Source organism: Lactuca virosa, chromosome 1 (genome assembly GCF_052849685.1).
Source record: "Lactuca virosa cultivar CGN04683 chromosome 1, Lactuca_virosa_CGN04683_v6, whole genome shotgun sequence".
NCBI lineage: Eukaryota > Viridiplantae > Streptophyta > Magnoliopsida > Asterales > Asteraceae > Lactuca > Lactuca virosa.
Genome location: NC_136426.1, coordinates 256,782,354 through 256,792,040, shown reverse-complemented (window position 1 = coordinate 256,792,040; position 9,687 = coordinate 256,782,354). Strand labels below are relative to the sequence as shown.

The 9,687-nt window shown below is 49.0% G+C and overlaps 27 non-coding genes and 2 pseudogenes across 27 annotated transcripts; all 29 read left to right on the top strand.

The window, feature by feature from the left end:
* Positions 1-131: 131 nt before the first annotated feature.
* On the top strand, positions 132-249 carry LOC145151470 (5S ribosomal RNA; annotated as a pseudogene).
* Positions 250-469: 220 nt separating this feature from the next.
* On the top strand, positions 470-588 carry LOC145150318 (5S ribosomal RNA). Its single transcript, XR_013731138.1, has one exon. It is a non-coding gene; the product is annotated as a 5S ribosomal RNA (ribosomal RNA).
* A 189-nt stretch (positions 589-777) lies between these two features.
* Positions 778-896, top strand: LOC145150835 (5S ribosomal RNA). The gene has a single exon (XR_013731647.1). It is a non-coding gene; the product is annotated as a 5S ribosomal RNA (ribosomal RNA).
* Positions 897-1,115: 219 nt separating this feature from the next.
* Positions 1,116-1,234, top strand: LOC145151104 (5S ribosomal RNA). The gene has a single exon (XR_013731896.1). It is a non-coding gene; the product is annotated as a 5S ribosomal RNA (ribosomal RNA).
* A 220-nt stretch (positions 1,235-1,454) lies between these two features.
* On the top strand, positions 1,455-1,573 carry LOC145150723 (5S ribosomal RNA). Its single transcript, XR_013731531.1, has one exon. It is a non-coding gene; the product is annotated as a 5S ribosomal RNA (ribosomal RNA).
* Positions 1,574-1,793: 220 nt separating this feature from the next.
* On the top strand, positions 1,794-1,911 carry LOC145151308 (5S ribosomal RNA; annotated as a pseudogene).
* A 220-nt stretch (positions 1,912-2,131) lies between these two features.
* On the top strand, positions 2,132-2,249 carry LOC145149899 (5S ribosomal RNA). The gene has a single exon (XR_013730737.1). It is a non-coding gene; the product is annotated as a 5S ribosomal RNA (ribosomal RNA).
* Positions 2,250-2,469: 220 nt separating this feature from the next.
* On the top strand, positions 2,470-2,587 carry LOC145149203 (5S ribosomal RNA). The gene has a single exon (XR_013730056.1). It is a non-coding gene; the product is annotated as a 5S ribosomal RNA (ribosomal RNA).
* A 218-nt stretch (positions 2,588-2,805) lies between these two features.
* Positions 2,806-2,924, top strand: LOC145149080 (5S ribosomal RNA). Its single transcript, XR_013729941.1, has one exon. It is a non-coding gene; the product is annotated as a 5S ribosomal RNA (ribosomal RNA).
* Positions 2,925-3,142: 218 nt separating this feature from the next.
* LOC145150860 (5S ribosomal RNA) lies at positions 3,143-3,261 on the top strand. The gene has a single exon (XR_013731671.1). It is a non-coding gene; the product is annotated as a 5S ribosomal RNA (ribosomal RNA).
* A 220-nt stretch (positions 3,262-3,481) lies between these two features.
* On the top strand, positions 3,482-3,600 carry LOC145150570 (5S ribosomal RNA). The gene has a single exon (XR_013731386.1). It is a non-coding gene; the product is annotated as a 5S ribosomal RNA (ribosomal RNA).
* Positions 3,601-3,820: 220 nt separating this feature from the next.
* LOC145143806 (5S ribosomal RNA) lies at positions 3,821-3,939 on the top strand. The gene has a single exon (XR_013724841.1). It is a non-coding gene; the product is annotated as a 5S ribosomal RNA (ribosomal RNA).
* A 220-nt stretch (positions 3,940-4,159) lies between these two features.
* Positions 4,160-4,277, top strand: LOC145147661 (5S ribosomal RNA). The gene has a single exon (XR_013728557.1). It is a non-coding gene; the product is annotated as a 5S ribosomal RNA (ribosomal RNA).
* A 220-nt stretch (positions 4,278-4,497) lies between these two features.
* On the top strand, positions 4,498-4,616 carry LOC145149803 (5S ribosomal RNA). Its single transcript, XR_013730648.1, has one exon. It is a non-coding gene; the product is annotated as a 5S ribosomal RNA (ribosomal RNA).
* Positions 4,617-4,836: 220 nt separating this feature from the next.
* LOC145151196 (5S ribosomal RNA) lies at positions 4,837-4,954 on the top strand. The gene has a single exon (XR_013731964.1). It is a non-coding gene; the product is annotated as a 5S ribosomal RNA (ribosomal RNA).
* A 220-nt stretch (positions 4,955-5,174) lies between these two features.
* On the top strand, positions 5,175-5,292 carry LOC145151194 (5S ribosomal RNA). The gene has a single exon (XR_013731962.1). It is a non-coding gene; the product is annotated as a 5S ribosomal RNA (ribosomal RNA).
* A 220-nt stretch (positions 5,293-5,512) lies between these two features.
* LOC145146855 (5S ribosomal RNA) lies at positions 5,513-5,631 on the top strand. The gene has a single exon (XR_013727779.1). It is a non-coding gene; the product is annotated as a 5S ribosomal RNA (ribosomal RNA).
* Positions 5,632-5,814: 183 nt separating this feature from the next.
* LOC145145322 (5S ribosomal RNA) lies at positions 5,815-5,933 on the top strand. The gene has a single exon (XR_013726301.1). It is a non-coding gene; the product is annotated as a 5S ribosomal RNA (ribosomal RNA).
* A 221-nt stretch (positions 5,934-6,154) lies between these two features.
* On the top strand, positions 6,155-6,273 carry LOC145151004 (5S ribosomal RNA). The gene has a single exon (XR_013731802.1). It is a non-coding gene; the product is annotated as a 5S ribosomal RNA (ribosomal RNA).
* A 220-nt stretch (positions 6,274-6,493) lies between these two features.
* Positions 6,494-6,612, top strand: LOC145150596 (5S ribosomal RNA). The gene has a single exon (XR_013731410.1). It is a non-coding gene; the product is annotated as a 5S ribosomal RNA (ribosomal RNA).
* Positions 6,613-6,826: 214 nt separating this feature from the next.
* LOC145145796 (5S ribosomal RNA) lies at positions 6,827-6,945 on the top strand. The gene has a single exon (XR_013726752.1). It is a non-coding gene; the product is annotated as a 5S ribosomal RNA (ribosomal RNA).
* A 220-nt stretch (positions 6,946-7,165) lies between these two features.
* LOC145151261 (5S ribosomal RNA) lies at positions 7,166-7,284 on the top strand. Its single transcript, XR_013732020.1, has one exon. It is a non-coding gene; the product is annotated as a 5S ribosomal RNA (ribosomal RNA).
* Positions 7,285-7,504: 220 nt separating this feature from the next.
* LOC145147203 (5S ribosomal RNA) lies at positions 7,505-7,623 on the top strand. Its single transcript, XR_013728114.1, has one exon. It is a non-coding gene; the product is annotated as a 5S ribosomal RNA (ribosomal RNA).
* A 220-nt stretch (positions 7,624-7,843) lies between these two features.
* On the top strand, positions 7,844-7,962 carry LOC145148159 (5S ribosomal RNA). The gene has a single exon (XR_013729056.1). It is a non-coding gene; the product is annotated as a 5S ribosomal RNA (ribosomal RNA).
* Positions 7,963-8,182: 220 nt separating this feature from the next.
* Positions 8,183-8,301, top strand: LOC145148758 (5S ribosomal RNA). The gene has a single exon (XR_013729628.1). It is a non-coding gene; the product is annotated as a 5S ribosomal RNA (ribosomal RNA).
* A 220-nt stretch (positions 8,302-8,521) lies between these two features.
* Positions 8,522-8,640, top strand: LOC145151273 (5S ribosomal RNA). The gene has a single exon (XR_013732030.1). It is a non-coding gene; the product is annotated as a 5S ribosomal RNA (ribosomal RNA).
* Positions 8,641-8,860: 220 nt separating this feature from the next.
* Positions 8,861-8,979, top strand: LOC145150527 (5S ribosomal RNA). The gene has a single exon (XR_013731348.1). It is a non-coding gene; the product is annotated as a 5S ribosomal RNA (ribosomal RNA).
* Positions 8,980-9,200: 221 nt separating this feature from the next.
* LOC145150364 (5S ribosomal RNA) lies at positions 9,201-9,319 on the top strand. Its single transcript, XR_013731183.1, has one exon. It is a non-coding gene; the product is annotated as a 5S ribosomal RNA (ribosomal RNA).
* A 220-nt stretch (positions 9,320-9,539) lies between these two features.
* On the top strand, positions 9,540-9,658 carry LOC145148757 (5S ribosomal RNA). The gene has a single exon (XR_013729627.1). It is a non-coding gene; the product is annotated as a 5S ribosomal RNA (ribosomal RNA).
* Positions 9,659-9,687: the final 29 nt, after the last annotated feature.

The following is a 9,687-nucleotide window of genomic DNA, read 5'->3' as shown; positions in this document are numbered from 1 at the left end:
TAGGGTTACCTATTTTTCGATCGGAGTCGGTCGGTCACGTGGGTCCCACGCCATGCGCACGGAAAAGAACAGAGGGTAATCACGATCTGCCTCTTGTAAGACATAAAAACAACAAGCATGAGAAGTATTTCGGGTGCGATCATACCAGCACTAATGCACCGAATCCAATCAGAACTCTGCAGTTAAGCATGATTTTGCGAGAGTAGTACTAGGATGGGTGCCCCCTGGGAAGTCCTCGTGTTGCACCCCCTTTTTTACTGCCCGATGTTCTACTTTTAGCATGCACGTATGAGTTTTGTCGTTATTTCTATGCTTGCGTGGTCTCCGGTTCATGGTTGTAGGGTTTCCTATTTTTCGATCGGAGCCGGTCGGTCACGTGGGTCCCACGCCTCGCGCACGGAAAAGAACGGATGCTAATCACGATCTGCCTCTTATAAGACATAAAAACAACAAGAATGAGAAGTATTTCGAGTGGGATCATACTAGCACTAATGCACCGGATCTCATTAGAACTCCGCAGTTAAGCGTGCTTGGGCGAGAAGAGTACTAGGATGGGTGACCCCCTGAGAAGTCCTCGTGTTGCACCCCCTTTTTAACTGCCCGATGTTCTACTTTCTATGCTTGTGTGGTCTCCGGTTCATGGTTGTAGGGTTTCCTATTTTTCGATCGGAGCCGGTCGGTCACGTGGGTCCCACGCCTCGTGCACGGAAAAGAACGGAAGGTAATCACTATCTGCCTCTTGTAAGACATAAAAACAACAAGCATGATAAGTATTTCGGGTGCGATCATACCAGCACTAATGCACCGGATCCAATCAGAACTCCGCAGTTAAGTGTGCTTCAGCGAGAGTAGTACTAGGATGGGTGCCCCCCTGGGAAGTTCTCGTGTTGCACCCCTTTTTTACTGCCTGATGTTCTACTTTTAGCATGCACATACGAGTTTTGTCGTTATTTATATGCTTGCGTGGTCTCCGGTTCATGGTTGTAGGGTTTCCTATTTTTCGATCGGAGCCGGTCGGTCACGTGGGTCCCACGCCTCGTGCATGGAAAAGAACGGAGGGTAATCACGATCTACCTCTTGTAAGACATAAAAACAACAAGCATGAGAAGTATTTCAGGTGCGATCATACCAGCACTAATGCACCGGATCCCATCAGAACTTTGCAGTTAAGCGTGCTTTTGCGAGAGTAGTACTAGGATGGGTGCCCCCCTGGGAAGTCCTCGTGTTGCACCCCCTTTTTTACTGCCCGATGTTCTACTTTTAGCATGCACGTACAAGTTTTGTCATTATTTCTATGCTTGCGTGGTCTCGGGTTCATGGTTGTAGGGTTTCCTATTTTTCGATCGGAGTCGATCGGTCATGTGGGTCCCGCGTCTCGCGCACGGAAAAGAACGGAGGGTAATCACGATCTGCCTCTTGTAAGACATAAAAACAACAAGCATGAGAAATATTACGGGTGCGATCATACCAGCACTAATGCACCGGATCCCATCAAAACTTCCCACTTAAGCGTGCTTGGGCGAGAGTAGTACTAGGATGGGTGACCCCCTGGGAAGTCCTCGTGTTGCACCCCCTTTTTTACTGCCCGATGCTTAACTTTTAGCTTGCACGTACGAGTTTTGTCGTTATTTCTATGCTTGCGTGGTCTCCGGTTCATGGTTGTAGGGTTTCCTATTTTTCGATCGGAGCCGGTCGGTCACGTGGGTCCCACGCCTCGCGCACGGAAAAGAACGGAGGGTAATCACGATCTGCCTCTTGTAAGACATAAAAACAACAAGCATGAGAAGTATTTCGGGTGCGATCATACTAGCACTAATCCACCGGATCCCATCAGAACTCTGCAGTTAAGCGTGCTTTCGCGAGAGTAGTACTAGGATGGGTGCCCCCTGGGAAGTCATCGTGTTGCACCCCCTTTTTTACTGCCCGATATTCTACTCTTAGCATGCACGTACGAGTTTTGTCGTTATTTCTATGCTTGCGTGGTCTCCGGTTCATGGTTGTAGGGTTTCCTAATTTTCGATCGGAGCCGGTCGGTCACGTGGGTCCCACGCCTCGCGCATGGAAAAGAACGGAGGGTAATCACGATCTACCTCTTGTAAGACATAAAAACAACAAGCATGAGAAGTATTTTAGGTGCGATCATACCAGCACTAATGCACCGGATCCCATTAGAACTCCGCAGTTAAGCGTGCTTGGGCGAAAGTAGTACTAGGATGGGTGCCCCCTGGGAAGTCCTCGTGTTGCACCCCCTTTTTTACTGTCCGATGTTCTACATTTAGCATGCACGTACGAGTTTTGTCGTTATTTCTATGCTGGCGTGGTCTCCGGTTCATGGTTGTAGGGTTTCCTATTTTTCGATCGGAGCTGGTCGGTCACGTCGGTCCCACGCCTCGCGCACGGAAAAGAACATAAGGTAATCACTATCTGCCTCTTGTAAGACATAAAAACAACAAGCATGAGAAGTATTTCGGGTGCGATCATACCAGCACTAATGCACCGGATCCCATCAGAACTCCGCAGTTAAGCGTGCTTGGGCGAGAGTAGTACTAGGATAGGTGCCCCCTGGGAAGTCCTCGTGTTGCGCCCCTTTTTTACTGCCCGATGTTCTACTTTTAGCATGCACATACGAGTTTTGTCGTTATTGATATGCTTGCGTGGTCTCCGGTTCATGGTTGTAGGGTTTCTATTTTTCAATCGGAGCCAGTCGGTCACGTGGGTCCCACGCCGCGCGCACGGAAAAGAACGGAGGGTAATCACGATCTGCCTCTTGTAAGACATAAAAACAACAAGCATGAGAAGTATTTCGGGTGCGATCATACCAGCACTAATGCACCGGATCCCATCAGAACTCCGCAGTTAAGCGTGCTTGGGCGAGAGTTGTACTAGGATATGTGACCCCCTGGGAAGTCCTCGTGTTGCACCCCTTTTTTACTGCCCGGTGTTCTACTTTTAGGATGCACGTACGAGTTTTGTCGTTATTTCTATGCTAGCGTGGTCTCCGGTTCATGGTTGTAGGGTTTCCTATTTTCAATCGGAGCCGGTCGGTCACGTGGGTCCCACGCCTCGCGCATGGAAAAGAACGGAGGGTAATCACGATCTACCTCTTGTAAGACATAAAAACAACAAGCATGAGAAGTATTTCGGGTGCGATCATACCAGCACTAATGCACCGGATCCCATCAGAACTTTGCAGTTAAGCGTGCTTTTGCGAGAGTAGTACTAGGATGGGTGCCCCCCTGGGAAGTCCTCGTGTTGCACCCCCTTTTTTACTGCCCGATGTACTACTTTTAGCATGCACGTACAAGTTTTGTCATTATTTCTATGCTTGCGTGGTCTCCGGTTCATGGTTGTAGGGTTTCCTATTTTTCGATCGGAGTCGATCGGTCATGTGGGTCCCACGCCTCGCGCACGGAAAAGAACGGAGGGTAATCACGATCTGCCTCTTGTAAGACATAAAATAACAAAGCATGAGAAATACTACGGGTGCGATCATACCAGCACTAATGCACCGGATCCCATCAAAATTCCGCAATTAAGCGTGCTTGGGCGAGAGTAGTAATAGGATGGGTGACCCCCTGGGAAGTCCTCGTGTTGCACCCCCTTTTTTACTGCCCGATGTTCTACTTTTAGCATGCACGTACGAGTTTTGTCGTTATTTCTATGCTTGCGTGGTCTCCGGTTCATGGTTGTAGGGTTTCCTATTTTTCGATCGGAGCCGGTCGGTCACGTGGGTCTCACGCCTCGCGCACGGAAAAGAACGGATGGTAATCACGATCTGCCTCTTGTAAGACATAAAAACAACAAGCATGAGAATTATTTCGGGTGCGATCATACCAGCACTAATGCATCGGATCCCATCAGAACTCCGTAGTTAAACGTGCTTGGGCGAGAGTAGTACTAGGATGGGTGACCCCCTGGGAAGTCCTCGTGTTGCACCCCCTTTTTTACTGCCCGATGCTCTACTTTTAGCATGCACTTACGAGTTTTGTCGTTATTTCTATGCTTGCGTGGTCTTCGGTTCATGGTTGTAGGGTTTCCTATTTTTCGATCGGAGCGGGTCGGTCACATGGGTCCCACGCCTCGCGCACGGAAAAGAACGGAGGGTAATCACTATCTGCCTCTTGTAACACATAAAAACAACAAGCATGAGAAGTATTTCGGGTGCGATCATACCAGCACTAATGCATCGGATCCCATCAGAACTCCGTAGTTAAGCGTGCTTGGGCGAGATTAGTACTAGGATGGGTGACCCCTGGGAAGTCCTCGTGTTGCACCCCCTTTTTTACTGCCCGATGCTCTACTTTTAGCATGCACTTACGAGTTTTGTCATTATTTCTATGCATGCGTGGTCTCCGGTTCATGGTTGTAGGGTTTCCTATTTTTCGATCGGAGCCGGTCGGTTACGTGGGTCCCACGCCTCGCGCACGGATAAGAACGGAGGGTAATCACTATCTGCCTCTTGTAAGACATAAAAACAACAAGCATGAGAAGTATTTCGGGTGGGATCATACTAGCACTAATGCACCGGATCCCATTAGAAATCCGCAGTTAAGCGTGCTTGGGCGAGAGTAGTACTAGGATGGGTGACCCCCTGGGAAGTCCTCGTGTTGCTCCCCCTTTTTTACTGCCCGATGTTCTACTTTTAGAATGCACGTACGAGTTTTGTCGTTATTTCTATGCTTGCATGGTCTCCGGTTCATGGTTGTAGGGTTTCCTATTTTTCGATCAGAGCCGGTCGGTCACGTGGGTCCCACGCCTCGCGTACGGAAAAGAACAAAGGGTAATCACGATCTGCCTCTTGTAAGACATACAAACAACAACCATGAGAAGTATTTTGGGTGCGATCATACCAGCACTAATGCACCGGATCCCATCAGAACTCTGCAGTTAAGCATGCTTTTGCGAGAGTAGTACTAGGATGGGTGCCCCCTGGGAAGTCCTCGTGTTGCACCCCCTTTTTTACTGTCCGATGTTCTACTTTTAGCATGCACGTACGAGTTTTGTCGTTATTTCTATGCTTGCGTGGTCTCCGGTTCATGGTTGTAGGGTTTCCTATTTTTCGATCGGAGCCGGTCGGTCACGTGGGTCCCACGACTCGCGCACGGAAAAGAACGGAGGGTAATCACGATCTGCCTCTTGTAATACATAAAAACAACAAGCATGAGAAGTATTTTGGGTGCGATCATACCAGCACTAATGCACCGGATCCCATCAGAACTCTGCAGTTAAGCGTGCTTTCGCGAGAGTAGTACTAGGATGGGTGCCCCCTGGGAAGTCCTCGTGCTGCACCCCCTTTTTTACTGCCCGATATTCTACTTTTAGCATGCACGTACGACTTTTGTCGTTATTTCTATGCTTGCGTGGTCACCGGTTCATGGTTGTAGGGTTTCCTATTTTTCGATCGGAGCCGGTCGGTCACGTGGGTCCCACGCCTCGTGCACGGAAAAGAACGGAAGGTAATCACTATCTGCCTCTTGTAAGACATAAAAACAACAAGCATGAGAAGTATTTCGGGTGCGATCATACCGGCACTAATGCACCGGATCCCGTCAGAACTCCGCAGTTAAGCGTGCTTGGGCGAGAGTAGTACTAGGATGGGTGCCTCCTTGGGAAGTCCTCGTGTTGCACCCCTTTTTTATTGCCCGATGTTCTACTTTTAGCATGCACATACAAGTTTTGTCATTAGGGTTTCCTATTATTCAATCGGAGCCAGTCGGTCACGTGGGTCCCACGCCTCGCGCACGGAAAAGAACGGAGGGTAATCACGATCTGCCTCTTGTAAGACATAAAAACAACAAGCATGAGAAGTATTTCGGGTGCGATCATACCAGCACTAATGCACCGGATCCCATCAGAACTCCGCAGTTAAGCGTGCTTGGGCGAGAGTTGTACTAGGATAGGTGACCCCCTGGGAAGTCCTCGTGTTGCACCCCTTTTTTACTGCCCGGTGTTCTACTTTTAGCATGCACGTACGAGTTTTGTCGTTATTTCTATGCTAGCGTGGTCTCCGTTTCATGGTTGTAGGGTTTCCTATTTTTTTCGATCGGAGCCGGTCGGTCACGTGGGTCGCACGCCTCGCGCATGGAAAAGAACGGAGGGTAATCACGATCTACCTCTTGTAAGACATAAAAACAACAAGCATGAGAAGTATTTCGGGTGCGATCATACCAGCACAAATGCACCGGATCCCATCAGAACTTTGCAGTTAAGCGTGCTTTTGCGAGAGTAGTACTAGGATGGGTGCCCCCCTGGGAAGTCCTCGTGTTGCACCCCCTTTTTTACTTCCCGATGTTCTACTTTTAGCATGCACGTACAAGTTTTGTCATTATTTCTATGCTTGCGTGGTCTCCGGTTCATGGTTGTAGGGTTTCCTATTTTTCGATCGGAGTCGGTCGGTCATGTGGGTCCCACGCCTCGCGCACGGAAAAGAACGGAGGGTAATCACGATCTGAATCTTGTAAGACATAAAAACAACAAGCATGAGAAATATTACGGGTGCGATCATACCAGCACTAATGCACCGGATCCCATCAAAACTCAATAGTTGAGCGTGCTTGGGCGAGAGTAGTACTAGGATGGGTGACCCCCTGGGAAGTCCTCGTGTTGCACCCCCTTTTTACGGCCCGATGTTCAACTATTAGCTTGCACGTACGAGTTTTGTCGTTATTTCTATGCTTGTGTGATCTCCGGTTCATCGTTGTAGGGTTTCCTACTTTTCGATCGGAGCCGGTCGGTCACGTGGGTCCCACGCCTCGCACACGGTAAAGAACGGATGGTAATCACGATCTGCCTCTTGTAAGACATAAAAACAACAAGCATAAGATTCGGGTGCGATCATACCAGCACTAATGCACCGGATCCCATCAGAACTCCGCAGTTAAGTGTGCTTGGGCGAGAATAGTACTAGGATAGGTGACCCCCTGGGAAGTCCTCGTGTTGCACCCCCTTTTTTACTGCCCGATGTTCTACTTTTAGCATGCACCTACGAGTATTTTCTTTATTTCTATGCTTGCGTGGTCTCCGGTTCATGGTTGTCGGGTTTTCTATTTTTCGATCGGAGTCGGTGGGTCACGTGGGTCCCACTCCTCGTGCACGGCAAAGAACGGAGGGTAATCATGTTATGCGTCTCTTAAGACATAAAAACAATAAGCATGAGAAGTATTTCGGGTGCGATCATACCAGCACTAATGCATCAGATCCTATCAGAACTCCGCAGTCAATCGTGCTTGGGAGAGAGTAGTACTAGGATGGGCGACCCCCAGAGAAGTCCTCGTGTTGCACCCCCTTTTTTACTACCCGATGTTATAGTTTTAGCATGCACGTACGAGTTTTGTCGTTATTTCTATGCTTGCGTGGTCTCCGGTTCATGGTTGTAGGGTTTCCTATTTTTCGATCGGAGCCGGTCGGTCATGTGGGTCCCACGCCTCGCGCACGGAAAAGAACGGAGGGTAATCACGATCTGCCTCTTGTAAGACATAAAAACAACAAGCATGAGAAATATTACGGGTGCGATCATACCAGCACTAATGCACCGGATCCCATCAAAACTCCACAGTTAAGCGTGCTTGGGCGAGAGTAGTACTAGGATGGGTGACCCCCTGGGAAATCCTCGTGTTGCACCCCCTTTTTTACTGCCCGATGTTCTACTTTTAGCATGCACGTACGAGTCTTGTCGTTATTTCTATGCTTGCGTGGTCTACGGTTCATGGTTGTAGGGTTTCCTATTTTTCGATCGGAGCCGGTCGGTCACGTCGGTCCCACGCCTCGCGCACGGAAAAGAACGAAGGGTAATCACTATCTGCCTCTTGTAAGACATAAAAACAACAAGCATGAGAAGTATTTCGGGTGGGATCATACCAGCACTAATGCACCGGATCCCATTAGAACTCCGCAGTTAAGTGTGCTTGGGCGAGAGTAGTACTAGGATAGGTGACCCCCTGGGAAGTCCTCGTGTTGCACCCCCTTTTTTACTGCCCGATGTTCTACTTTTAGCATGCACATACGAGTTTTGTCGTTATTTCAATGCTTGCGTGGTCTCCGGTTCATGGTTGTAGGGTTTCCTATTTTTCGATCGGAGCCGGTCGGTCACGTGGGTCCCACGCCTCGCGCACGGAAAAGAACGGAGGGTAATCACGATATGCCTCTTGTAAGACATAAAAACAACAAGCATGAGAAGTATTTCGGGTGCGATCATACCAGCACTAATGCACCGGATCCCATCAGAACTCTACAGTTAAGTGTGCTTGGGCGAGAGTAGTACTAGGATAGGTGACCCCCTGGGAAGTCCTCGTGTTGCACCCCCTTTTTTACTGCCCGATGTTCTTCTTTAAGCATGCACATACGAGTATTTTCTTTATTTCTATGCTTGCGTGGTCTCCGGTTCAAGGTAGTCGGGTTTTCTATTTTTCGATCGGAGTCGGTTGGTCACGTGGGTCCCACTCCTCGTGCACGGCAAAGAACGGAGGGTAATCATGTTATGCGTCTCTTAAGACATAAAAACAATAAGCATGAGATGTATTTCGGGTGCGATCATACCAACACTAATGCATCGGATCCCATCAGAACTCCGCAGTCAAGCGTGCTTGAGAGAGAGTAGTACTAGGATGGGTGACCCCCAAAGAAGTCCTCGTGTTGCACCCCCTTTTTTACAACTCGATGTTATAGTTTTAGCATGCACGTACGAGTTTTGTCGTTATTTCTATGCTTGCATGGTCTCCGGTTCATGGTTGTAGGGTTTCCTATTTTTCGATCGGAGCCGGTCGGTCATGTGGGTCCCACGCCTCGCGCACGGAAAAGAACGGAGGGTAATCACGATCTGCCTCTTGGAAGACATAAAAACAACAAGCATGAGAAATATTACGGGTGCGATCATACCAGCACTAATGCACCGGATCCCATCAAAACTCTATAGTTAAGCGTGCTTGGGCGAGAGTAGTACTAGGATCGGTGACCCCCTGGGAAGACCTCGTGTTGCACCCCCTTTTTTACTACCCGATGTTCAACTTTTAGCTTGCACATACGAATTTTTTCGTTATTTCTATGCTTGCGTGGTCTCCGGTTCATGGTTGTAGGGTTTCCTATTTTTCGATCGGAGCCGGTCGGTCACGTGGGTCCCACGCCTCGCGCACGGAAAAGAACGGAAGGGTAATCACGATCTGCCTCTTGTAAGACATAAAAACAATAAGCATGAGAAGTATTTCGGGTGCGATCGTACCAGCACTAATCCACCGGATCCCATCAGAACTCCGCAGTTAAGCGTGCTTGGGCGAGAGTAGTACTAGGATTGGTGACCCCCTGGGAAGTCCTCGTGTTTCACCCCCTTTTTTACTGCCCAATGCTCTACTTTTAGCATGTACTTATGAGTTTTGTCGTTCTTTCTATGCTTGCGTGGTCTCCGGTTCATGGTTGTAGGGTTTCCTATTTTTCGATCGGAGCCGGTCGGTCACGTGGGTCCCACGCCTCGCGCACGGAAAAGAACGGAGGGTAATCACGATATGCCTCTTGTAAGACATAAAAACAACAAGCATGAGAAGTATTTCGGGTGCGATCATACCAGCACTAATGCACCGGATCCCATCAGAACTCTACAGTTAAGTGTGCTTGGGCGAGAGTAGTACTAGGATAGGTGACCCCCTGGGAAGTCCTCGTGTTGCACCCCCTTTTTTACTGCCTGGTGTTCTTCTTTTA